Source organism: Scyliorhinus torazame, chromosome 3, assembly GCF_047496885.1.
Source record: "Scyliorhinus torazame isolate Kashiwa2021f chromosome 3, sScyTor2.1, whole genome shotgun sequence".
Classification (NCBI taxonomy): domain Eukaryota; kingdom Metazoa; phylum Chordata; class Chondrichthyes; order Carcharhiniformes; family Scyliorhinidae; genus Scyliorhinus; species Scyliorhinus torazame.
This window is the reverse complement of record NC_092709.1, coordinates 256,382,317-256,407,589: the sequence shown is the minus strand read 5'-3', so window position 1 is coordinate 256,407,589 and position 25,273 is coordinate 256,382,317.

Genomic DNA, 25,273 nt, shown 5'->3' with positions numbered 1-25,273 from the left:
ATTCCCTACCTGCATTAGCCCTTCCAAAATGCATTACCTCACATTTGTCCGGATTAAACTCCATCTGCCATCTCTCCGCCCAAGTCTCCAGACAATCTAAATCCTGCTGTATCCTCTGACAGTCCTCATCGCTATCCGCAATTCCACCAACCTTTGTGTCGTCTGCAAACTTACTAATCAGACCAGTTACATTTTCCTCCAAATCATTTATATATACTACAAACAGCAAAGGTCCCAACACTGATCCCTGTGGAACACCACTGGTCACAGCCCTCCAATTAGAAAAGCATCCCTCCATTGCTACCCTCTGCCTTCTATGGCCTAGCCAGTTCTGTATCCACCTTGCCAGTTCACCCCTGATCCCGTGTGACTTCACCTTTTGTACTAGTCTACCATGAAGGACCTTGTCAAAGGCCTTACTGAAGTCCATATAGACAACATCCACTGCCCTACCTGCATCAATCATCTTAGTGACCTCCTCGAAAAACTCTATCAAGTTAGTGAGACACGACCTCCCCTTCACAAAACCGTGCTGCCTCTCACTAATACGTCCATTTGCTTCCAAATGGGAGTAGATCCTGTCTCGAAGAATTCTCTCCAGTAATTTCCCTACCACTGAAGTAAGGCTCACCGGCCTGTAGTTCCCGGGATTATCCTTGCTACCCTTCTTAAACAGAGGAACAACATTGGCTATTCTCCAGTCCTCCGGGACATCCCCTGAAGACAGCGAGGATCCAAAGATTTCTGTCAAGGCCTCAGCAATTTCCTCTCCAGCCTCCTTCAGTATTCTGGGGTAGATCCCATCAGGCCCTGGGGACTTATCTACCTTAATATTTTTTAAGACACCCAACACCTCGTCTTTTTGGATCACAATGTGACCCAGGCTATCTACACCCCCTTCTCCAGACTCAACATCTACCAATTCCTTCTCTTTGGTGAATACTGATGCAAAGTATTCATTTAGTACCTCGCCCATTTCCTCTGGCTCCACACATAGATTCCCTTGCCTATCCTTCAGTGGGCCAACCCTTTCCCTGGCTACCCTCTTGCTTTTTATGTACATGTAAAAAGCCTTGGGATTTTCCTTAACCCTATTTGCCAATGACTTTTCATGACCCCTTCTAGCCCTCCTGACTCCTTGCTTAAGTTCCTTCCTACTTTCCTTATATGCCACACAGGCTTCGTCTGTTCCCAGCCTTTTAGCCCTGACAAATGCCTCCTTTTTCTTTTTGACGAGGCCTACAATATCACTCGTCATTCAAGGTTCTCGAAAATTGCCGTATTTATCTTTCTTCCTCACAGGAACATGCCTGTCCTGTATTCCTTTCAACTGACACTTGAAAGCCTCCCACATGTCAGATGTTGATTTGCCCTCAAACATCCGCCCCCAATCTATGTTCTTCAGTTCCCGCCTAATATTGTTATAATTAGCCTTCCCCCAATTTAGCACATTCATCCTCGGACCACTCTTATCCTTGTCCACCAGTACTTTAAAACTTACTGAATTGTGGTCACTGTTACCGAAATGCTCCCCTACTGAAACATCTACCACCTGGCCGGGCTCATTCCCCAATACCAGGTCCAGTACCGCCCCTTCCCTAGTTGGACTGTTTACATATTGTTTTAAGAAGCCCTCCTGGATGCTCCTTACAAACTCCGCCCCGTCTAAGCCCCTGGCACTAAGTGAGTCCCAGTCAATATTGGGGAAGTTGAAGTCTCCCATCACCACAACCCTGTTGTTTTTACTCTTTTCCAAAATCTGTCTACCTATCTGCTCCTCTATCTCCCGCTGGCTGTTGGGAGGCCTGTAGTATACCCCCAACATTGTGACTGCACCCTTCTTATTCCTGATCTCTACCCATATAGCCTCACTGCCCTCTGAGGTGTCCTCTCGCAGTATAGCTGTGATATTCTCCCGAACAAGTAGCGCAACTCCGCCTCCCCTTTTACATCCCCCTCTATCCCGCCTGAAACATCTAAATCCTGGAACGTTTAGCTGCCAATCCTGCCCTTCCCTCAACCAGGTCTCTGTAATGGCAACAACATCATAGTTCCAAGTAGTAATCCAAGCTCTAAGTTCATCTGCCTTACCCGTAATGCTCCTTGCATTAAAACATATGCACTTCAGGCCACCAGACCCGCTGTGTTCAGCAACTTCTCCCCGTCTGCTCTGCCTCAGAGCCACACTGTCCCTATTCCCTAGTTCTCCCTCAATGCTCTCACCTTCTGACCTATTGCTCCCGCGCCCACCCCCCTGCCATACTAGTTTAAACCCTCCCGTGTGACACTAGCAAACCTCGCGGCCAGGATATTTATGCCTCTCCGGTTTAGATGCAACCCGTCCATCTTATACAGGTCACACCTGCCCCGGAAGAGCTCCCAGTGGTCCAGATAACGGAAACCCTCCCTCCTACACCAGCTGTTTAGCCACGTGTTTGTCTGCTCTATCTTCCTATTTCTAGCCTCACTGGCACGTGGCACAGGGAGTAATCCCGAGATCACAACCCTCGAGGTCCTGTCTTTTAACTTTCTGCCTAGCTCCCTGAACTCCTGCTGCAGGACCTCATGCCCCTTCCTGCCTATGTCGTTAGTACCAATATGTACAACGACCTCTGCCTGTTTGCCCTCCCCCTTCAGGATTCCCTCTACCCGTTCGGAGACATCCTGGACCCTGGCACCAGGGAGGCAACATACCATCCTGGAGTCTCTTTCACATCCACAGAAGCGCCTATCTGTGCCCCTGACTATAGAGTCCCCTATTACTATTACTCTTCTGCGCTTTGACCCTCCCTTCTGAACATCAGAGCCAGCCGTGGTGCCACTGCTCTGGCTGCTGCTGTTTTCCCCTGATAGGCTATCCCCCCCGACAGTATCCAAAGGGGTATATCTGTTCGAGAGGGGGACAACCACAGGGGATTCCTGCACTGACTGCCTGCCCTTTCTGGTGGTCACCCATTTCTCTGCCTGCACCTTGGGTGTGACCACATTTACATAACTGCGATCTATGACGCTTTCCGCCACCTGCATGCTCCTAAGTGCATCCAATTGCTGCTCCAACCGAACCATGCGGTCTGTGAGGAGCTGCAGTTGGGTGCACTTTCTGCAGATGAAGCCATCCGGGACGCTGGAAGCCTCCCGGACCTGCCACATCTCACAGCTGGAAGACCGTCCTGCTGGCCCTACGGTCCAGGAATCTCCCAGTCCCTCGCTGGCAGGAAGTCCTCTCGGTGGCCCTCCACTCCACCCGGTCACTGCTCTGCACAACACAAACCAGACACCTCATGAACGTCTTCTTGTTTTCCCCAGGAAGTCCTGTTCCGGGACCTCACTCCCAACCTGGCTAGCGACACCCGGACCCATCCAGCTTCGGAAACATGTGAGGGTGCTCAAGTCGGACCCGTTGGGCAAGAGGGTCCACCTGCTGCACGCCAACCCCCAGTACGCCTACGTAGCGTTCCCTGTTGGCCAGCAGGACACAGTCTCCCTTCGGGACCTGGCGCCCGCTGGAGCCCCACGCGCACCCGAACCATTGCCCCCACCCCCACCCTCCCCGCAGCACCTGACTGGAGGGTCAGTACACCCGCCGCTCCTGCCTAGGCCCGCCACATGCCGATGCCCCCTACAGGCGCCTTCCCCCCCTGTTCACCTTTTTGCCCCAACAGCGCCGCCTAGGGGTGACGAAGCTGCCAGGGAGGACGACATCATGCTCCCAGAGTTGCAACCACCGGGACCCTCATCAGAATCACTGCTGAGGCCCAGACGCTCCAGAAGGACGACCAGGCTACCAGATCGACTGATTGCTGCACTATGAACACTTTGTAAATTCCCTCGACATTAGTAACTGACCCCTCTACCCTGGGAAAAAGCCTCTGACTATCCACTCTGTCTATGCCCCTCATAATTTTGTAGACCTCTATCAGGTCACCCCTCAACCTCCACCGTTTCAGTGAGAACAAACCGAGTTTATTCAACAGCTCCTCATAGCTAATGCCCTCCATACCAGGCAACATCCTGGTAAATCTCTTCTGCACCCTCTCTAAAGCCTCCACATCCTTCTGGTAGTGTGGCGACCAGAATTGAACACTATACTCCAAGTGTGGCCTAACTAAGGTTCTATACAGCCGCAACATGACTTGCCAATTCTTATACTCAATGCCCCGGCCAATGAAGGCAAGCGTGCCGTATGCCTTTTTGACTACCTTCTCCACCTCTGTTGCCCCTTTCAATGACCTGTGGACCTGTACACCTAGATCTCTCTGACTTTCAATACTACCATTCACTGTATATTCCCTACCTGCATTCGGCCTTCCAAAATGCATTACCTCACATTTGTCCGGATTAAACTCCATCTGCCATCTCTCCGCCCAAGTCTCCAAACAATCTAAATCCTGCTGTATCCTCTGACAGTTCTCATTGCTATCCGCAATTCCACCAACCTTTGTGTCGTCTGCAAACTTTCTAATCAGACCAGTTACATTTTCCTCCAAATCATTTATATACTACAAACAGCAAAGCTCCCAGCACTGATCCTTGCGGAACACACCTAGTCACAGCCCTCCAATTAGAAAAGCATCCTTCCATTGCTACTCTCTGCCTTTTATGACCTAGCCAGTTCTGTATCCACCTTGCCAGCTCACCTCTGATCCCGTGTGACTTCACCTTTTGTACTAGTCTACCATGAGGGACCTTGTCAAAGGCCTTACTGAAGTCCATATAGACAACTTCCACTGCCCTACCTGCATCAATCATCTTTGTGACCTCTTCAAAAAACCCGATCAAGTTCGTGAAACACGACCTCCCCTTCACAAAACCATGCTGCCTCTCACTAATACGTCCATTTGCTTCCAAATGGGAATAGATCCTGTCTCGAAGAATTCTCTCCAATAATTTTCCTACCACTGACGTAATGCTCACCGGCCTGTAGTTCCCTGTTTTATCCTTGCTACCCTTCTTAGACAGAGGAACAACATTCGCTATTCTCCAGTCCTCTGGGACATCGCCTGAAGAAAGTGAGGATCCAAAGATTTCTGTCAAGGCCTCAGCAATTTCCTCTCCTGCCTCCTTCAGTGTTCTGGGGTAGGCGCCATCAGGCCCTGGGGACTTATCTACCTTAATATTTTTCAAGACGCCCAACACCTCGTCTTTTTGGATCTCAATGTGACCCAGGCTATCTATACACCCTTCTCCAGACTCAACATCCACCAATTCCTTCTCTTTGGTGAATACTGATGTAAAGTATTCATTTAATACCTCGCCCATTTCCTCTGGCTCCACACATAGATTCCCTTGCCTATCCTTCAGTGAGCCAATCCTTTCCCTGGCTACCCTCTTGCTTTTTATGTACATGCTCTTGCTTTTTATGTACGTGAAGTGTGGCAACCAGAATTGTGCGCAATATTCCAAGTGCGGCCTCACTAACATTTTACAAAACTGAAGCATGACTTGCCAGTTTTTATACTCAATGCCCTGTCCAATGAGGCAAGCATTCCGTATGTTTTCTTGACTACCTTGTCCACTTGTGTTGCCACTTTCAAAAATCTGTGGACCTGCATGCCCATATCTCTCTGAATTTCTAAATTCCTAAACGTTTTGCCACTTACTGTATATTTCCCCTCTGTGTTAGACATACGAAAATGCATTACCTCACATTTGTCTGCATTAATCTCCATTTGCCATTTCTCTGCCCAAATCTCCAAAGTATCTATGTCCTGCTGTATCCTCTGACAATCCTAAATAAGAGTGCATTATTCTAAAGAAATCGTCGTTCTCCTTTTCATTTCATTGTCCATCCACCTCCTGGAGGAAACTTGATTTTAAATTAGTGAAAAGTACTTTTTGAAGAGGTTTGAGATGGTAGTTTGTGAGGATAAAGTGCATTTCTTGTGGACAGGAAGGATGATGAATGAAGATAGGCTCTGTACCAAAGGAGTGGGAACCATTTACGAAAGCAGAGAACCGCAGACGCTGGAAATCTGAAATAAAAACAGAAAATTCTGGAAATGCTCAGCAGGTCTGGCAGCATCTGTGGGGAGGAAAATAAAGTTAATATTTCAGGTCTGTGACCTTTCATTTTACATTCTACAATCGTTTGCAGCATTAGCTGGTATAGGGGCCAGGAAGGGAAGTCAAATGATCAGTTTAGCCCTCAGTTGCTCACCTATTGTGTATGGCTTTAAGTGGCATAGCAACCTCTGAAATGTGTGAGAAAAAGACAGAAAATCATGTCATTCAGAGGCTGTAAATGTGATGCAGCCATGATAACTCTACCTAGACTGTATTACGGAACTGGGAATAGCAAGCTAATTGAAAGGCATGACCTTCGGCCTTGTGTTTCAATCAGCCTTTCGAACCACAGCACTCTTTAGCCAGTCATCCATTATCACCTTAATGTGATCGCATTAGCAGGCAGCCCAGCATTGTGATTAACTCCAAGCATTCTTTCTTACAAATGAGCATATCCTCATGAGTAATTCATGCAGTCAGTATGGTTCACTGGAACCATTCCTTTTTTTAAGCAGAAACGTGGTTTATCAGCAATGGATTATTTTTCTCCAGTATTTTAAACATAAACTCAAATAGCAACAATGTACTCTGGGGAAAATGGAATCTGTAAATAATGGAAACCTATGCCAAGGACTGGAGTGCGGTGTCTGTGGTGCAAATTTACAAACCAGAAACAGCTAGAATAACTAAATCTGTGTGCTTCATTGCAATTGTGGGTAAAATAAAAGAAAGCAATTGACAAATTTGGAATTATGCAGTTTTAGGAGAAACATAACGGATGAGGACTCAACATGGCTTTAAAGGTGGTAGACCACTCGTGACACACATACAAGAGTTTTTCAGAATATCAGAGAGTTTGTTGACAATGGGAAGTTTAGCAAAGTTAGTATACCAAATCCTATTAAAGCCGATGAAACAGAACAGATGAAGGTGAATGCAGTACAAGTAGAAAGGTCTGGATGTGCACAATGGGTCAGGTAGCATTTGTGAAGAGAAACATAGGGCAGGGGCTGGATTCTCCGCTCCCTGACGCCTAATCTGTTTTGGCGCCGAAATCGTGAACGGCACCAGTTTTTGAATTCTCCACCCCCTGAAAAGCGGCGTACTCCTGGCCCGCCCCGCGATGCTCCATCCCCGATTGGTCGGGTTCCTGACGATGTGGGTTATGTATGCTCACACCATTCGTGAAGTCGGCGTGGCGGCTGCACACAGTCTAGGGCCGCCACAGTCGGGGGAGAGCCGATCAGTGGGCAGAGGGAGCTTCATTCAGGGCTGGGGGCCCATGTGGGCAGGGAGGGGTCCGGGGTGCACGAGCGTCCGATGGGGAGTACTACTTTGGCAGTCCAGGTCCGTGGGCTGAATCTGCCACGGAGCACGGCGCGGCCGCTGCAGGCCTCCGCCATGCGCATGCACGACCTCTGAACCGGAAGTGCTGGGGGCCGAATTGGCAGCTAGAGCTGCGAGCTCTACGCTGCCTCCCTGCTAGCCCCCAGGGAATCAGTGGCTGTTTTGCACCAGTTTTCCTGGTGTAAAACACCACCGTTTTCACGCCGGCGTGGGGACTTAGTCTCCAAAATGGAAAATCCAGCCCCAGGTTTCTCTGTTTGAGAGACTATGGGCAGGATTCTCCATCGCGGGATGCCCAATTCGCTTTCCCGATGGGACAGAGAGTCAGGCGTGGGGCACAATCAGGATCGGGGATCCCTTTTAACCTCCCAAGAGTATTGAAGGAACCCCTGAGAAACATTGGCCCGTAACTTTCTCAGAGTGACAATCTTCAGTGGATTGCCACTCTCAATGGACTTCCTGTTATATTCGTGTACTATGATAATAAATGAATCAGTGTGCGACAGAACATCAAGTTCAAGACTGGCTATTTAATGTTGATAAACTGTGGGTAAAGTAAACTATTGCTAACCAAACTGTGGTTCTTTTAGCTATGTTACGAACAGCTTCTGTAACTCTGATCGAGACTGGCTCTGTCCGGGAGTTCCAGCGTCCTGTTCTTCTTGCATGACACCTAGTGCCAGAGGTTATATGCACTTTTACATACATTGTTACATACACTGTTACTGCATACCATTACATCCCCTTTCCTTGAGATTTTTAAAACATACTACGTATCTGATGTGTTGGGTGTTCTGGATTACAAACAGGTCACCAACACTGGAAGTGGTACAACTCTCTTTTATTATAAGGTTAACTATATTAACATACTTGAACTGTGGGTAAATGCAATACCAGCTTTAACTGTTGACCCTTGCCTAGTCCTAACCAGGTGATGCACTCAGCACATGGTGAATGTCTGTGTTGCAGGCTGCGAGCTCTGTGCTCCGAGCTGGCCGATACTAGAAAGAGCAGGAACTCTCCCGTCCCCTGTCTTTATAGTGCATGTGCTCTCACTGGTGATTGGCTGCGGTGTTGTGTATGCTGATTGGTCCCACTGCATGTCCATCAGTGTGTGTGTGTGTGTCTGCACCATGATATACTGGTGTATATTATGACATCCCCCTTTTATATAAAGAACATGTGCCCGCGTGACAATAAATATTGTGTAGTGAATGTACCTGACTATGTTGGATTGGATTGGATTTGTTTATTGTCACGTGTACCGAGGTACAGTGAAAAGTATTTTTCTGCGAGCAGCTCAACAGATCATTAAGTACATGAGAAGAAAAGGGAATAAAGAAAATACATAATAGGGCAACACAACATATACAATGTAACTACAAAAGCACTGGAATCGGATGAAGCATACAGGGTGTAGTGTTAATGAAATCAGTCCATAAGAGGGTCATTTAGGAGTCTGGTGACAGTGGGGAAGAAGCTGTTTTTGAAGTCTGTTCGTGCATGTTCTCAGACTTCTGTATCTCCTGCCCGATGGAAGAAGTTGGAAGAGTGAGTAAGCCGGGTGGGAGGGATCTTTGATTATACTGCCCGCTTTCCCCAGGCAGCGGGAGGTGTAGATGGAGTCAATGGATGGGAGGCAGGTTTGTGTGATGGACTGGGCAGTGTTCACGACTCTCTGAAGTTTCTTGCGGTCCTGGGCAGAGCAGTTGCCATACTAGGCTGTGATGCAGCCTGATAGGATGCTTTCTATGGTGCATCTGTAAATGTTGGTTCGAGTCAATGTGGACCTGCCGAATTTCCTTAGTTTCCTGAGGAAGTATAGGCGCTGTTGTGCTTTCTTGGTGGTAGCGTCGACGTGGGTGGACCAGGACAGATTTTTGGAGATGTGCACCCCTAGGAATTTGAAACTGCTAACTATCTCCACCTCGGCCCCGTTGATGCTGACAGGGGTGTGTACAGTAATTTGCTACCTGAAGTCAATTACCAGCTCTTTAGTTTTGCTGGCATTGAGGGAGAGATTGTTGTCGCTACACCACTCCACTAGGTTCTCTATCTCCCGCCTGTATTCGGACTCATCGTTATTCGAGATCCGGCCCACTATGGTCGTATCGTCAGCAAACTTGTAGATGGAGTTGGAACCAAGTTTTGCCACGCAGTCGTGTGTGTACAGGGAGTAGAGTAGGGGGCTAAGTACGCAGCCTTGCGGGGCGCCGGTGTTGAGGACTATTGTGGAGGAGGTATTGTTGTTCATTCTTACTGATTGTGGTCTGTTGGTCAGAAAATCGAGGATCCAGTTGCAGAGTGGGGAGCCAAGTCCTAGGTTTTGGTGCTTTGATATGAGCTTGGCTGGGATTATGGTGTTGAAGGCGGAGCTGTAGTCAATAAATAGGAGTCTAATGTAGGAGTCCTTGTTTTCGAGATGCTCTAGGGATGAATGTAGGGCCAGGGAAATGGTGTCTGATGTGGACCGGTTGCAGCGGTATGCGAATTGCAGTGGATCAAGGCGTTCTGGGAGTATGGAGGTGATGCGCTTCATGATCAACCTCTCGAAGCACTTCATTATGACTGAAGTCAGGACCCTGCGTGTTTTTACATGACTATGTACACGAGGCAAATCTATTTACACGGGAAGGTGCCTGGTGCCGAGAAATAGGGTGTCACACCAACAATGAAATGAACATTATATACAAACTACTGGAACGATGAAACAGGATAACAGAATAGATGAAAGAGTCCAGCACCGTAAAACTCATAAGTCAGGTCTCTGAGGTGGGCGACGAATTCTGGTTGACCGTCAGGGTGGCACACCACTCGTCGTCTAGATCAATGCTGTGCACCGACAGCGGCTGGTGGTTTTGATTCGGGGACAGCCTGTTCTTTGTTATAACAGCGACTGGAAAAGGCTCCCTCGAGTCCTCAGTGTCACTGGTCTGCGGGAAGTCGGAATTGGACACGGTTTGGGGGTAGGTAACTGCTTGTTGCAGGGTTCTTCGGAGGTTTATTTCATTTCCTGGTTCAATTTGAGGCATTGTGCTGTCATTCCAGGTGAAGGAAGTTTGTTTTACAGCTTTAAAAGATTTTTTATTTGATTTGGGACGTTTCCACTTTAAATGGGTGTGGTCCAGGGCCTCTGACGTCATGACGCAGCATATAGGAGGCGTTTGCACATGCGCAAATCATGGTTCCTTTACTGATGGCCATTTTCGTGATTGCACATGTGCGGCGTCGCTCAACTGCGCAAGTGCAGTTCCTTTACAAAGATGGCCGCCGGCCACAATTGTTCTCTGCACGGGATTTCGGCCTCGAGGTGAGTACTGGTGCTTCTCTGCCCTTTTCTTGCTGGTTGGAGTGTGTTTTCCTCACAGTATTTGCCGAATTTGTCCAGGACTGCCTGGAAGTCGCTCCTGTTTTGCCCCTTGAAGAACTTGAATTTTAAAAAGATATCTTCTGCTCTGGCACCGGCGATGGTGAGGAGAAGCTCTGTTTTTTCAGAATCGGCCAGGTCTTCTAGTTCGGCTGCCAGCAGGAAGATTTCAAACTTTTGCCGGCTTGCCCCCCAGTTTTCGCGGAGATCGCCGTGGCACTGGAGCTGCTGCGGAACCCGGATCTTGAACATTTTGCCTCGGTATCGTTGCTGGTTGTCACTGTACGCTGAGGTGCCAGCGATGCGGAGCAGCGGCGGCGGGTTGATGTTCTCCATACTTCAGGATGCCGGAATGCTGATTAGTTGAGGTGGGTGTCAGAAGTGCTAGTATGCAACCAATCCTGGTATCATGATGTGTTGGGTGTTCTGGATCACAAACAGGTCACCAACACTGGAAGTGGTGCAACTCTATTTTATTATAAGGTTAACTATATTAACATACTTGAACTGTGGATAAATGCAATACCAGCTTTAACCTTTGACCCTTGCCTAGTCCTAACCAGGTGATGCACTCAGCACATGGTGAATGTCTGTGTTGCAGGCAGCAAGCTCTGTGCTCCGAGCTGGCTGATACTAGAAAGAGCGGGAACTCTCCCGTCCCCTGTCTTTATAGTGCGTGTGCTCTCACTGGTGATTGGCTGCGGTGTTGTGTATGCTGATTGGTCCCACTGCATGTCCATCAGTGTGTGTGTGTGTGTCTGCACCATGATATACTGGTGTATATTATGACAGCATCATTTTTGTAAACAATGCACATGATATGAGTAACAATGTACTTTACACAATTCACAAATTTTATTGTTCAATCACAGATTCAGCCGCACTTTATCTTCCTGTCAATCATCTCAACTTTGGTATGCTTGGTGAACATGTGTTACTACTTTAAACATCTGTCTGTGTATCTGTTAAGGTTGTGACACTGTTTTGAACGTTGTTCTGTACATTCAAGTCTGACTCTTCCAATGTTTGTGTTGGTTCAGGTTGATAGAAGTCTTCACCAACACCATCGTCTTGCTGTTCTTGAGCAGGTTCTTTTGTTTTCAATAGTGCCCGACAATTTATTCTCAAAATCTGTCCCTGTTCTGTCATTGCCGTGTATTATCTTGGACCTGTCTCTTGTAGTATAGTAGCTTTTCTAGACCATCCATCAGGATCCTCAAACCTCACAACATCGCTTGCTAACAAATGTTTAAGACGCCTGGTTAAGAACATAAGAAGTAGAAGCAGGAGTAGGCCATCTGGCCCCTCGAGCCTGCTCCACCATTCAATGAGATCATGGCTGATCTTTTGTGGACTCAGCTCCAGTTTCCGGCCTGAACACCATAACCTTTAATCCCTTTATCCTTCAAAAAACTATCTATCTTTATCTTAAATACATTTAATGAAGGAGCCTCTACTGCTTCACTGGGCAAGGAATTCCATAGATTCACAACCCTTTGGGTGAAGAAGTTATTCCTAAACTCACTCTTAAATCTACTTCCCCTTATTTTGAGGCTATGCCTCCTAGTTCTGTTTTCACCCGCCAGTGGAAACAACCTGCCCACATCTAACCTATCTATTCCCTTCATAATTTTATGTTTCTATAAGATCCCCCCTCATCCTTCTAAATTCCAACGAGTACAGTCCCAGTCTACTCAACCTCTCCTCGTAATCCAACACCTTCAGCTCTGGGATTAACCTAGTGAATCTCCTCTGCACACCCTCCAGTGCCAGTACGTCCTTTCTCAAGTAAGGAGACCAAAACTGAACACAGTACTCCAGGTGTGGCCTCACTAATACCTTATACAATTGCAGCATAACCTCCCCAGTCTTAAACTCCATCCCTCTAGCAATGAAGGACAACATTCCATTTGCCTTCTTAATCACCTGTTGCACCTGGAAACCAACTTTTTGTGACTCATGCATTAGCACACCCAGGTCTCTCTGCACAGCAGCATGTTTTAATATTTTATCATTTAAATAATAATCCCTTTTGCTGTTATTCCTATCAAAATGGATAACCTCACATTTGTCAACATTGTATTCCATCTGCCAGACCCTAGCCCATTCATTTAGTCTATCCAAATCCCTCTGCAGACTTCCAGTATCCTCTGCACTTTTTGCTTTACCGCTCATCTTAGTGTCGGCTGCAAACTTGGACACATTGCCCTCGGTCCCCAACTCCAAATCATCTATGTAAATTGTGAACAGTTGTGGGCCCAACACTGATCCCTGAGGGACACCACTCGCTACTGATTGCCAACCAGAGAAACACCCATTAATCCCCACTCTTTGCTTTCTATTAATTAACCAATCCTCTATCCATGCTACTACTTTCCCCTTAATGCCATGCATCTTTATCTTATGCAGCAACCTTTTGTGTGGCACCTTGTCAAAGGCTTTCTGGAAATCCAGATATACCACATCCATTGGCTTCCCGTTATCTACCGCACTGGTAATGTCCTCAAAAAATTCCACTAAATTAGTTAGGCACGACCTGCCCTTTATGAACCCATGCTGCGTCTGCCCAATGGGACAATTTCCATCCAGATGCCTCGCTATTTCTTCCTTGATGATAGATTCCAGCATCTTCCCTACTACCGAAGTTAAGCTCACTGGCCTATAATTACCCGCTTTCTGCCTACCTCCTTTTTTAAACAGTGGTGTCACGTTTGCTAATTTCCAATCCACCGGGATCACCCCAGAGTCTAGTGAATTTTGGTAAATTATCACTACTGCATTTGCAATTTCCCTAGCCATCCCTTTTAGCACTCTGGGATGCATTCCATCAGGTCCAGGAGACTTGTCTACCTTTAGCCCCATGAGCTTGCCCATCACTACCTCCTTGGTGATAACAATCTTCTCAAGGCCCTCACCTGTCATAGCCTCATTTCCATCAGTCACTGGCATGTTATTTGTGTCTTCCACTGTGAAGGCCGACCCAAAAAACCTGTTCAGTACCTCAGCCATTTCCTCATCTCCCATTATTAAATCTCCCTTCTCATCCTCTAAAGGACCAATATTTACCTTAGCCACTCTTTTTTGTTTTATATATTTGGAGAAAATTTTACTATCTGTTTTTATATTCTGAGCAAGTTTACTCTCATAATCTATCTTATTCTTCTTTATAGCCTTTTTAGTAGCTTTCTGTTGCCCCCTAAAGATTTCCCAGTCCTCTAATCTCCCACTAATCTTTGCTACTTTGTATGCTTTTTCCTTCAATTTGATACTCTCCCTTATTTCATTAGATATCCACGGTCGATTTTCCCTCTTTCTACCGTCTTTCCTTTTTGTTGGTATAAACCTTTGCTGAGCACTGTGAAAAATCGCTTGGAAGGTTCTCCACTGTTCGTCAACTGTTTCACTATAAAGTCTTTGCTCCCAGTCTACCTTAGCTAGTTCTTCTCTCGTCCCATTGTAATCTCCTTTGTTTAAGCACAAAACACTGGCGCTTGATTTTACGTTCTCACCCTCCACCTGTATTTCAAATTCAACCATATTGTGATCGCTCCTTCCGAGAGGACCCTAACTTTGATCTCCTGAATCAATCCTGTCTCATTACACAGGACCAGATCTAGGACCGCTTGTTCCCTCGTAGGTTCCATTACATACTGTTCTAGGAAACTATCGCGGATACATTCTATAAACTATTCCTCAAGGCTGCCTTGACTGACCTGGTTAAACCAATCGACATGTAGATTAAAATCCCCCATGATAACTGCTGTACCATTTCTACATGCATCAATTATTTATTTGTTTTTGCCTGCCCCACCATAATGTTACTATTTGGTGGCCTATAGCCTACTCCTATCAGTGACTTTTTTTCCTTACTATTCCTGATTTCCACCCAAATGGATTCAACCTTATCCTCCATAGCACCGATGTCATCCCTTACTGTTGCCCTGATGTCATCCTTAAATAACAGAGCTACACCCCATCCACTCTGTCCTTCCGAATAGTTTGATACCCTCGGATATTTCACTCCCAGTCGTGACCATCCTTTAACCATGTTTCAGTAATGGCCACTAAATCATAGTCATTCACGATGATTTGCGCCATCAACTCATTTACCTTATTCCGAATACTACGGGCATTCAGGTAAAGTACACTTTTGTTGGCTTTTTTACCTCTGTTCTGAATCTTAACACCTCGATCAGTAACCTCTCCCAAGTTATATTTCCTCTCAACCTTTCTCCTAATTTTCCTTGTCGTTGAACCCATATCTTCATGTAACAACCTGCCGCGTCGCTTACCATTAATGTTTTCACTTCCCGTTTTATTCCTTTTGTTATTCCTTGTCCTATTCACTGAGCTCCCCTCAGTCACTGTACCTTGTACTGTTGCCCTTTTTGATTTTTGACTCTGGCTTCTCTGCCTTACACTTTCCCCCTTACTGCCTTTTGTTTCTGTCCCTGTTTTACTACCTTCCAACTTCCTGCATCAGTTCCCATCCACCTGCCACATTAGTTTAAAATCTCCCCAACAGCTCTAGCAAACACCCCCCCCCCCCCCCCAGGACATCGGTTCCAGTCCTGCCCAGGTGCAGACCGTCCGGTTTGTACTGGTCCCACCTCCCCCAGAACCGGCTCCAATGCCCCAGGAATTTGAATCCCTCCCTCTTGCACCATCTCTCGAGCCACGCATTCATCCTATCTATCCTGACATTCCTACTCTGACTAGCTCGTGGCACTGGTAGCAATCCTGAGATTACTACCTTTGAGGTCCTACGTTTTAGTTTAACTCCTAACTCACTACATTCAGCTTGTAGGATCTCGTCCCGTTTTTTACCTATATCGTTGGTGCCTATGTGCACCACAACAGCTGGCTGTTCACCCTCCCCCCCCCCCCCCCCCCCCCAAGAATGTTCTGCAGCCGCTCCGAGACATCCTTGACCCTTGCACCAGGGAGGCAACATACCATCCTGGAGTCTCGATTGCGACCGCAGAACTGCCTGTCTATTCACCTTACAATTGAGTCCCCTATCACTATAGCCCTGCCATTCTTCTTCCTGCCCAGCTGCGCAGCAGAGCCAGCCACAGTGCCATGAACCTGGCTGCTGCTGCCTTCCCCTGGTGAGCCATCTCCCTCAACAGTATCCAAAGCGGTATATCTGTTTTGCAGGGTGATGACCGCAGAGGACACCTGCACTGCCTTCCTACTCTTGCTCTGTCTTTTGGTCACCCATTTTCTATCTCCCTCAGTACCTTTCACCTGCGGTGTGACCAACTCGCTAAACGTGCTATCCACAACGTTCTCAGCATCGCAGATGCTCCAAAGTGAGTCCATCCACAGCTCCAGAGCCGTCAAGCAGTCTAACAGGAGCTGCAACTGGACACACTTCTTGCACGTGAAGGAGCCAGGGGCAGTGGACGTGTCCCTGAACTCTCACATTGCACACGAGGAGCATGAGATGGGTCTGAGATCTCCTGCCATGTCTTAAACCTTTGGTTAACTTCAACAATTACAATTTCCCAAAAATGTTAAATAAATAAATAAGTAAACAACGAAGAAAAAAATAAACAAATATACCAATGAAAAGAAAAAGAAAACAGAAACACTACTTACCAGTCATTAACCAGGGATAAAAAGCACCTCCTCCACCCCCCCCCCCCTCCCCCAAGCTTCGAATTCCCACCTAGATTCAAATTCCCAAACTCACTCTTGGTTCTGTCTCACTCTGGCTGTGTCTTCTCTGGCTCACTGGGAGAACTCACTGGGTTGTTCTATAATAGTGTGCCTTCTGTTCTTGCTTCTGAGATTCCAGCTTATATCTTAACTTTTCGTTTTGTATGGCATGGCAATATGATACGTAGCTTGCGATTCATCAGTAACAAGCCACAGCTTAAAGCTGACGTTCTATAACTCAGTAGAGCTAAATACGGATCAGTTTTGCTGTCCTTAGCCTTTTTAAACAGCTGCTTTATTATTTGAACTCCCCTCTCCACTTTACCATTCGATTGTGGGTATAATCATATTGCATTGCAAACTCTTGTCATTCTTTGCAATTAAAACATGGACCATTATCACTTGTTAAGTAATGGGTTAAGAGACATTGCAATTAGTTGTCTCATTTATGTTAAGTATCCATTAATTGACACTGATATGTAAAGGGGCTTCAGGTGGCCTCTGTGAGGTGATGTGTTGTTAAGAGTTTTGTGCAGAGGCTGTGTAAGTGAAATAAATGGTGTTTGGTGAAAAGGAACAAGATCTTTAGACTCTTCATATAACAGCAACTAAAATGTATAACAATTGGTAGCAGAGGATGGTTGCTGTGTAAATGTGAAGGGTTGAAAGATACAACTTTAACAGATCAAACCAAGGAGTGAGTGAGAGAAAAAAAAGGGATATATGGCTGAACCGAGGATAAAGATGGCTGGATATGACTATCCTCCCTTATTTTCTGAAAGGGAATTGTACGACCAATGGAGAAGTGCAGTAGTTATGTGGACTAAGGTAACTGCTTTGGGAAAGAGAAAACAAGGAATGGCATTGGCTCTTTCTCTACCATATGGCAGTAAAATCTGAAACAAAGTGCTTTCTGAGCTGGAATTGGAACAGTTAGACTCAGAAGAAGGTCTGGAGACTTTATTACATTATGTGGTGAGATTTATAAGAAAGATGATTTGTTAAGTGCGTATGAAGCATGGTCGGATTTTGATAAGTTCTGGAAAATGGAGAATATCTCCATGGAAGATTATATAATGGAATTTGGCAGACTATATAAAAGGCTGCAGAAACACAATCTGGAATTTCCACAGTCTGTGTTGGCCTTTAAATTACTTGACTGTGCTAGAGTGAGCAACATGGATAGGCTCCTGGTTTTGACAGGAGTTCAGTTTACTGATAAGGATACCTTATTCGAACAGATGACAAAAGCTTTACAAAAGTTTCTGGGGAAACATTCGATTACGATGGCTCTGATGACCCAAATAGGTCAGCCTGCAATAAGGCAGAATATGGAAGATGCGCGCGTATCATTATCATAGAATTTACAGTGCAGAAGGAGGCCATTCAGCCCATCGAGTCTGCACCAGCTCTTGGAAAGAGCACCCTACCCAAGGTCAACACCGGCACCCTATCCCCATAACCCAGTAACCCCACCCAACACTAAGGGCAATTTTGGACACGAAGGGCAATTTATCATGGCCAATCCACCTAACCTGCACATCTTTGGACTGTGGGAGGAAACCGGAGCACTCAGAGGAAACCCACGCACACACGGGGAGGATGTGCAGGCTCCACACAGACAGTGACCCAAACTGGAATCGAACCTGGGACCCTGGAGCTGTGAAGCAATTGTGCTATCCACAAGGCTACCGTGCTGCCCCAAACAGGATAGTAACAGGATGGCGAAATCGTATGTCTACGAACAGGGCTCAAGACTATAGACGGAGACCGAGACAAGGAAATTATGAAAATAGAAACCCAGTTAGAACCTACAATAAGAAGATGAACCCCAGAAATGCACGGGGCATGATAAATCGATGTTTTCGATGTGACTCTCAATACCATCATGATTTCAACTGTCCAACTTGTTATGATAGAGTGTTTGAAGCGACGCATGACACGGAAGAGTCAGAAGAGGAAAAAGATAGTGACCAGAAAGAAGGCATTGTCCTATTGACAAGCAGTTTTACGCCGGTAATGAGGGTGTTGGTTGCAGAATCCTTCAACTGTGCTGTATTGGACAGTGGCTGCACATCTACTGTGTGTGGAATTGACTGGTTAAAATGTTACCTGGACTCTTTGAATGCTGAAAATCGTAACAATGTTAAAAAATTTGAAAGTTCCACAAGTTTCAGGTTTGGGGATGATAATACTCTGAAGTCGCTGAAAAGAGTGGTGATCCCTTGCAATATTGCCGGAGTGAATCATTTCATTAGCACGGATGTTGTATCAAGTGAGATACCTTTGCTTCTGAGCAGACCGTCGATGAAGAAAGCACACATGAAACTGGATATGGAACAGGATAAGGCAACAGTTTTTGGAAAGACGGTGGACTTACTATTTACACAGTCGGGACACTATTGTATTCCATTACTGACAAATAATTTTTCAAGTAGAGTGGTTAAGGATGTGTTAATGGCAGTTGAAAATGGGACTTTTGCTGATAAAAAGCTTGTGGTATTAAAATTGCATAGACAATTTGCACATCCGTCTCCTCGGAGGCTGAAAAATTTATTAAAGGATGCAGGGGTAAGGGATGACGACTATACTAAACTGATAGAACAGGTTAGTAACCGCTGTGAAGTTTGTAGGAAGTACAGAAGGGCACCAGCACGACCGATAGTAACCCTACCTTTGGCCAGGCATTTTAACGACATTGTGGCCATGGACCTTAAGACCTGGGATAAAGCAAATAATATATTTATTTTGCATTTTGTAGATTTAGCAACCAGATTTAGTCAATCAACGATTGTCCGAAGTAAAGAAAAGAGAATAATTCTGGATCAAATCGTGGAAAAATGGATAGGGACAGGAATGGGTCCACCGGCAAAATTCCTTACGGACAATGGGGGAGAATTTGCTAATGATGAGTTTAGGAATATGTGTGAAAACATGAATATCAGAGTTATGAATACGGCTGCAGAAAGCCCATTTAGTAATGGTGTCTGTGGAAGAAATCATGCTGTCATCGGTGACATGCTTCGGAAAATGTTGGCAGATCGACCAAATTGCAGGCTAAATTCAGCTTTAGCATGGGCAGTACATGCTAAGAATTCATTGCAGATGGTTGGGGGCTATAGTCCTTATCAATTAGTGTTTGGTAGAAATCCTAAAATTCCGTCCATTTTGGATGACCAGCCTCCAGCTTGGGAGGGCACTACAATTAGCTCTGGTTTTGCTGAACATTTAAATGCATTACATAGCAGTATAAAAGCTTTTTTGGAAGCAGAAGTCTCTGAAAGAATTCGCAGAGCTTTAAGATATAACGTACGGCCATCAGATGCCGTTTTTCAGCAAGGAGGCATGGTATACTATAAGAGAGACGATTCCAATGAATGGAAAGGCCCAGGGAAGATAATAGGCATAGATGGCAAAACAATTATTTTGCAACATGGTAATCAAACTGTTAGGGTACATTCATCAAGGATAATGGGTACAGATTACAAATTTTGAAATTTAGACAAAGCAGGCAGACATGACGAGGAACCAGAGTCATCTGGTACGCATGTGTTACAGAACTATGAGGACCAATTAACTGATATAGACAGGGTTTCTGTGGAGGAACACAACACTTATGGTGAATTAGAACAGGCCATTTTTCCGAAAAGGCAACTGCCAAAAGTTGGTACAAAAGTGACATACTTGCCTGAAGGGTCTAGTCAATGGAAGGATGCAACTGTTATTAGTAGAGCAGGGAAGGCCACTGGAAAGTATAAACATTGGTTGAATGTACAGCATTCAGGGGAAGGAATCAAGACAATGGATTGGGAAAACAAAGTTCAGAAATGGAGGGCACAGAAACGCAGTGCCAGTTCAGATAGTACATCGGATAGTGAACAGGTCCGCAGGAAAAGGTCGAGAACTATTGAAAGGACATCCCACAGCAGAAGGGAAAGATCAAGCAGTAGCAGTACAGAACGAGATACCAGGCGGGAGAGAGGACGTAGTTTGTCAAGATCTCGGAACATGAGTAAGACTACGAATACTAATAAGAGTAGAAGCCCACATGCACGTGAGATTTTGGTGGCTTCAAATAAATTAGATGAAAAAGTTATTAAAGAAGCTAAACAGCAAGAATAGTTGGAGTGAATTTGGGGTATATACTGAAGTAACGGATAGGAGACAAAGAGTTCTATCCCACAGATGGATTTGCACGGAAAAGGTTCTTCCAGATGGAACTTTTCAGGCAAAGGCCAGGCTTGTGGCAAGGGGATTTGAAGAAAACTTAGAAGATCAGGATTTAAGGGTAGATTCACCTACAGCAGGAAAGGTTATTTTAAAGATCTTCTTGGCTCTATTAGCCACAAAAGCATGGGAATGCAAATCTATTGATATAAAAGCTGCCTTTTTGCAGGGGCATCAGCTCCAGAGAGACATTTTTCTCTGTCCTCCTAAAGAAGCAGCTAACGCAGAAGGGGTACTCTGGAAGTTGAACAAATGTGTATATGGATTAAATGATGCATCTAGAGTCTGGTATTTTTCGGTAAGGTCAGTTTTGTTAAAGTTAGGCTGTTGCCAGTTGAAAGCAGATCCTGCAATGTTTTACTGGCACTATAAAGGAAATCTTTCTGGCATTTTTATGATGCATGTCAATGATTGTTTGTGGGGTGGGACTAGTGATTTTGAAGCTACTGTAATCTCTGGTTTGAGGAAAGAATTCAGGGTTGGAAGTCAGGCTTCCGGTGCATTTAAATATATTGGACTGGAAATTGGACAGACTAAGTTCGGGGCAACTTTACGTCAGCAATCTTATTTGGAAAGCATCACCCCAATCGCAATTAGTCGTGGCCGAGTTTCACAAAATGACGCAATGGTTTCAAAGATAGAAAATGAGCAACTGCGAAGTTTAATTGGGCAACTGAACTGGTTAGGTAGACAGACTAGACCGGACGTTGAGTTTTGATGTCTTAGAGTTGAGTACAAAAATGAATGATCCCAAAGTGGAAGACATAATAAGAGCAAGTAAAGCGTTGGCCAAACTAAAAATGCAGGAGTGTGTTTTGAAGTTCCCGGTTTTAGGTGACCTTAAGCACTTGAAACTCATAGTTTATAGTGATGCGTCCTACGCAAATTTATGTGATGGGGTTTCAAGCGCAGGAGGTTTTATAATTTTCCTTTTGGGGAACAATGGTAAATGTTGCCCGCTTGTGCGGGAAACAAAGAAAATAAGGAGAGTGGTTAAAAAGCACTTTTGCTGCTGAGACGTTAAGCCTTGTAGAGGTGGTGGATATGGCCTTTTATATAAGTATGATATTGACAGAAATTTTGGGATTAGGGGATTTGGGTAATATACCTATTGACTGTCACATTGACAATAAATCCCTGTGGGAAAATGTGCACTCTACAAAAAGTGTCAATGAAAAGAGGTTACGGATAGACATCGCAAGTTTGAAGCAGATGTTGGACAGAGGGGAAATAACAAAATTTAAATGGGTCGACAGGAGCTATCAACTGTCAGACTGTTTTACAAAAAGAGGGGCGAGTTCACAGAAACTTTGGGATATTGTTAATGAAGGGCGCTAGTTTCTGTGATTTTTTTTTTCTTTCTCGTCCAAATAAAAAAAAGGGGGGGGGGAAATCATGTGTGTGTTTTTGAGTTTCTTGAAATTTTGTTTTCACCTAATTATTTTTTTTCTTTGAGGAAGGGGAGACTGTTAAGTGATGGGTTAAGAGACATTGCTATTAGTTGTCTCATTTATGTTAAGTATCCATTAATTGACACTGATGTGTAAAGGGGCTTCAGGTGGCCTCTGTGAGGTGGTGTGTTGTTAAGAGTTTTGTGCAGAGGCTGTGGAAGTGAAATAAATGGTGTTTGGTGAAAAGGAACAAGAACTTTAGACTCTTCGTATCACAGCAACTAAAACGTAAAACATCACTCACTACCGTTTTAGATATGCCATCTCTTGCAAACATCGATTTCGTATGCATTATCACACAACTTGTCGAGGCGCTAAGGGCTATTTCTGGAAGAGTTGAACAATAGTCAACAACTATCGGATATTCCTTTCCATTGAGGTAGAATAAACCCATTCTAACTTTTTGCCATGCAGCTGATGGTATTTCAGATGTGTTCATTGGTTCTTTTGTGTGATATTTCTAACACATGTCATAATTCTCCACCATATCTTGTATATCCTTGCTTATACCAGGCCAATACACAGTGGGCAGATTCTCTGTTGCCTGACGCCGATATCGTAATCGGCGATGGGGTGGAGAACCGTCTCTGATGCCCAAATCGGGGCCGACGCCGGTTTAGAACATAGAATTTAGAACATACATTGAGAAGGAAGCCATTCAGCCCATCAAGTCTGCACCGACCCACTTTAAGCCTTCACTTCCACCCTATCCCCGTAACCCAATAACCCCTCCTAATCATTTTGGTCACTAAGGGCAATTTATTATGGCCAATCCACCTAACCTGCACGTCTTTGGACTGTGGGAGGAAACCGGAGCACCCGGAGTAAACCCATGCAAACACGGGGAGAACGTGCAGACTCCGCACAGACAGTGACCCAGCAGAGAATTGAACCTGGGACCCTGGCGCTCTGAAGCCACAGTGCTAACCACTTGTGCTACATTTAGGCCAATCATTGTTAAGGTTTTGTTTTATCACCTGCAGCATCTCATCTTTTGCTGTCTCTTCGACAACTCGTTTTGACTTTCCGTCTGATACTGGCAGTGCATCAGTGATCATGTCTATGTGAGCCTGTACATCTTCCCCAGTAGAGATGACGTTGTGTGCTGTTGGAGCTCTCGATAACGCATCTGCTACCATTATGTGTTTACCAGGCCTGCATATCAACTCAAAGTCATATCTTTGAACCTTCATCATGAGACAAGGGGCGGGATTCTCCACTCCCGCGCTGAAGTGGCCGTGCCGTCGTGAACGCCGTCGAGGTTCACGACGGCGAAAACGGCCCCGATCCCGACCGATTCAGGCCCTGACAATGGGCTCGGATCGGGGCCGCGTCATCTACAAGCGCCAGGCCTTGTCGCCCGCGTAAAGACGGCGCCGCATAAATGACGCGGCCTGCGCCACATAACTGCCGTCATCCGCGCATGCGTGGTTGCCGTCCTCTCTAAGTCCGCCCCGCAAGAAGATGTCAGACAGATCTTGCGGGGCCGCGGAAGGAAGGAGGTCCTCCTTCAGAGAGGATGGCCCGACGATCGGTGGGCACCGATCGCGGGCCATGCCACATTTGAGGTACCCCCTGGTGCAGGATCCCCCCTCCCCCCCCGCAGGCCGCCCCCCCAGCGTTCATGCACCGTTCACGACGGCAGCGACCAGGTGTGGACGGCGCCGGGGGGAACCCGCCGTTTTGGCCTGGCCGCTCGGCCCATCCGGGCCTGAGAATAGCGGGGGTGCCGGAGAATCGCCATTTTGGGTGTCTCCGGCGATTCGCCGGCCTGCGGCCCGCGGAACTCGACGGGGCTGTTCCCGCCGCTTGGGAGAATCGCGGGAAGGCGTCGGACCGGCATCCCGGGAAATTTTGGCGGCCCAGGCGATTCTCCCAACCAGCGCGGGAGTGGAGAATCTCGCCCTCTGTATTCGTGGAGACATTTTGATGAGATTCCTTGTAATGGTTGCAACCAGTGGTCGATGAACCGTCTCAATGGTGAATATGGGTCGGCCATATATATATGTATGGAATTTTTCCAAGCCAATTACCAGTCCAAGGCATTCTTTTTCAAGAATGGCACCCTGACCTCTCAATCCCCCTACCTGACCTGCGTACTCCCCAAGCCCCAACCTACCACTTGGGGGGGGTCCTCAAGTCTCCTGCACCCCACCTTCACAGATCGAGCTTGGTGGGTGCAAGGGGATGCAGGAGGGCATGAGGACCCCCTTATCGGTGAGTTGGGTCTTGGGGGTTTTGGGGATGGCGTGGAGGTTGGAAGATCGGGACGTCATTTAACATTTTTACACCCTTTTGCAGATGCTGAAAATCTGTAGAATTCTCAAATTGTTACAAATTCCCAATTTGAGAAACCCTGTTCCAATGCAACAGTGAAGAATGCTGCACTGTCGTAGGTGCATGTCTTTCAAATGAAATGTTAAACCAAGGCTCTGCCTGCCCGCTCAAGTGCAGGATGGAAAGGTACTAGTTAAAGAGCAGTGGGATTATCCCTGGATACCTGGACAATATGTATCATCAAATAAAACAGAAAACGCTGGAAAAACGTGGCAGCTTTCGCAATGCCTCTGGTGAGAGAAAATGAGTCATGGCAGTTCTTCAGAGCTGAAGAGAGTGAGAAATGTTGTGGGATTTATGCTGTTGACAAGGCGGGCTGGGATTATGTTGGAACAGGTGGAGCAAAATAGAAGGTCAGGATACGTTGACGGTTAGGAGAGATAAAATGGCAAAAATGTAATTGGCACAAAGAGAATTGTAATGATAATGTGAAAGACTAAAACAGATGTTATTAGTGGCATAATGGTCAGATTTAAAATTGTCACGTGTACCGAAGTACAGTGAAAAGTATTGTTCTGCATACAGTACAGGCACATTGCTCCATACATGAAAAACATAGGACATACGATAGATCCACAATGTATATACATAGACATAGTCATCGGATGAGGCATACTGAGTATAGTGGTACAAGAGTCATAGAGTCAGAGATGTTTACTGCATGGAAACAGGCCCTTTGGCCCAGCTTGCCCATGCCGCTCAGTTTCTATCACTACGCTAGTCCCACTTGCCAGCATTTGGCCCATATCCCTCTATACCCACCCTGCCCATGTAACTGTCTAACTGTTTTTAAAGGAAAAAATTGTACCCGCCTCTACCACTGCCTCTGGCAGCCCGTTCCAGATGCTCACCACCCTCTGTGTGAAGAAATTTCCCC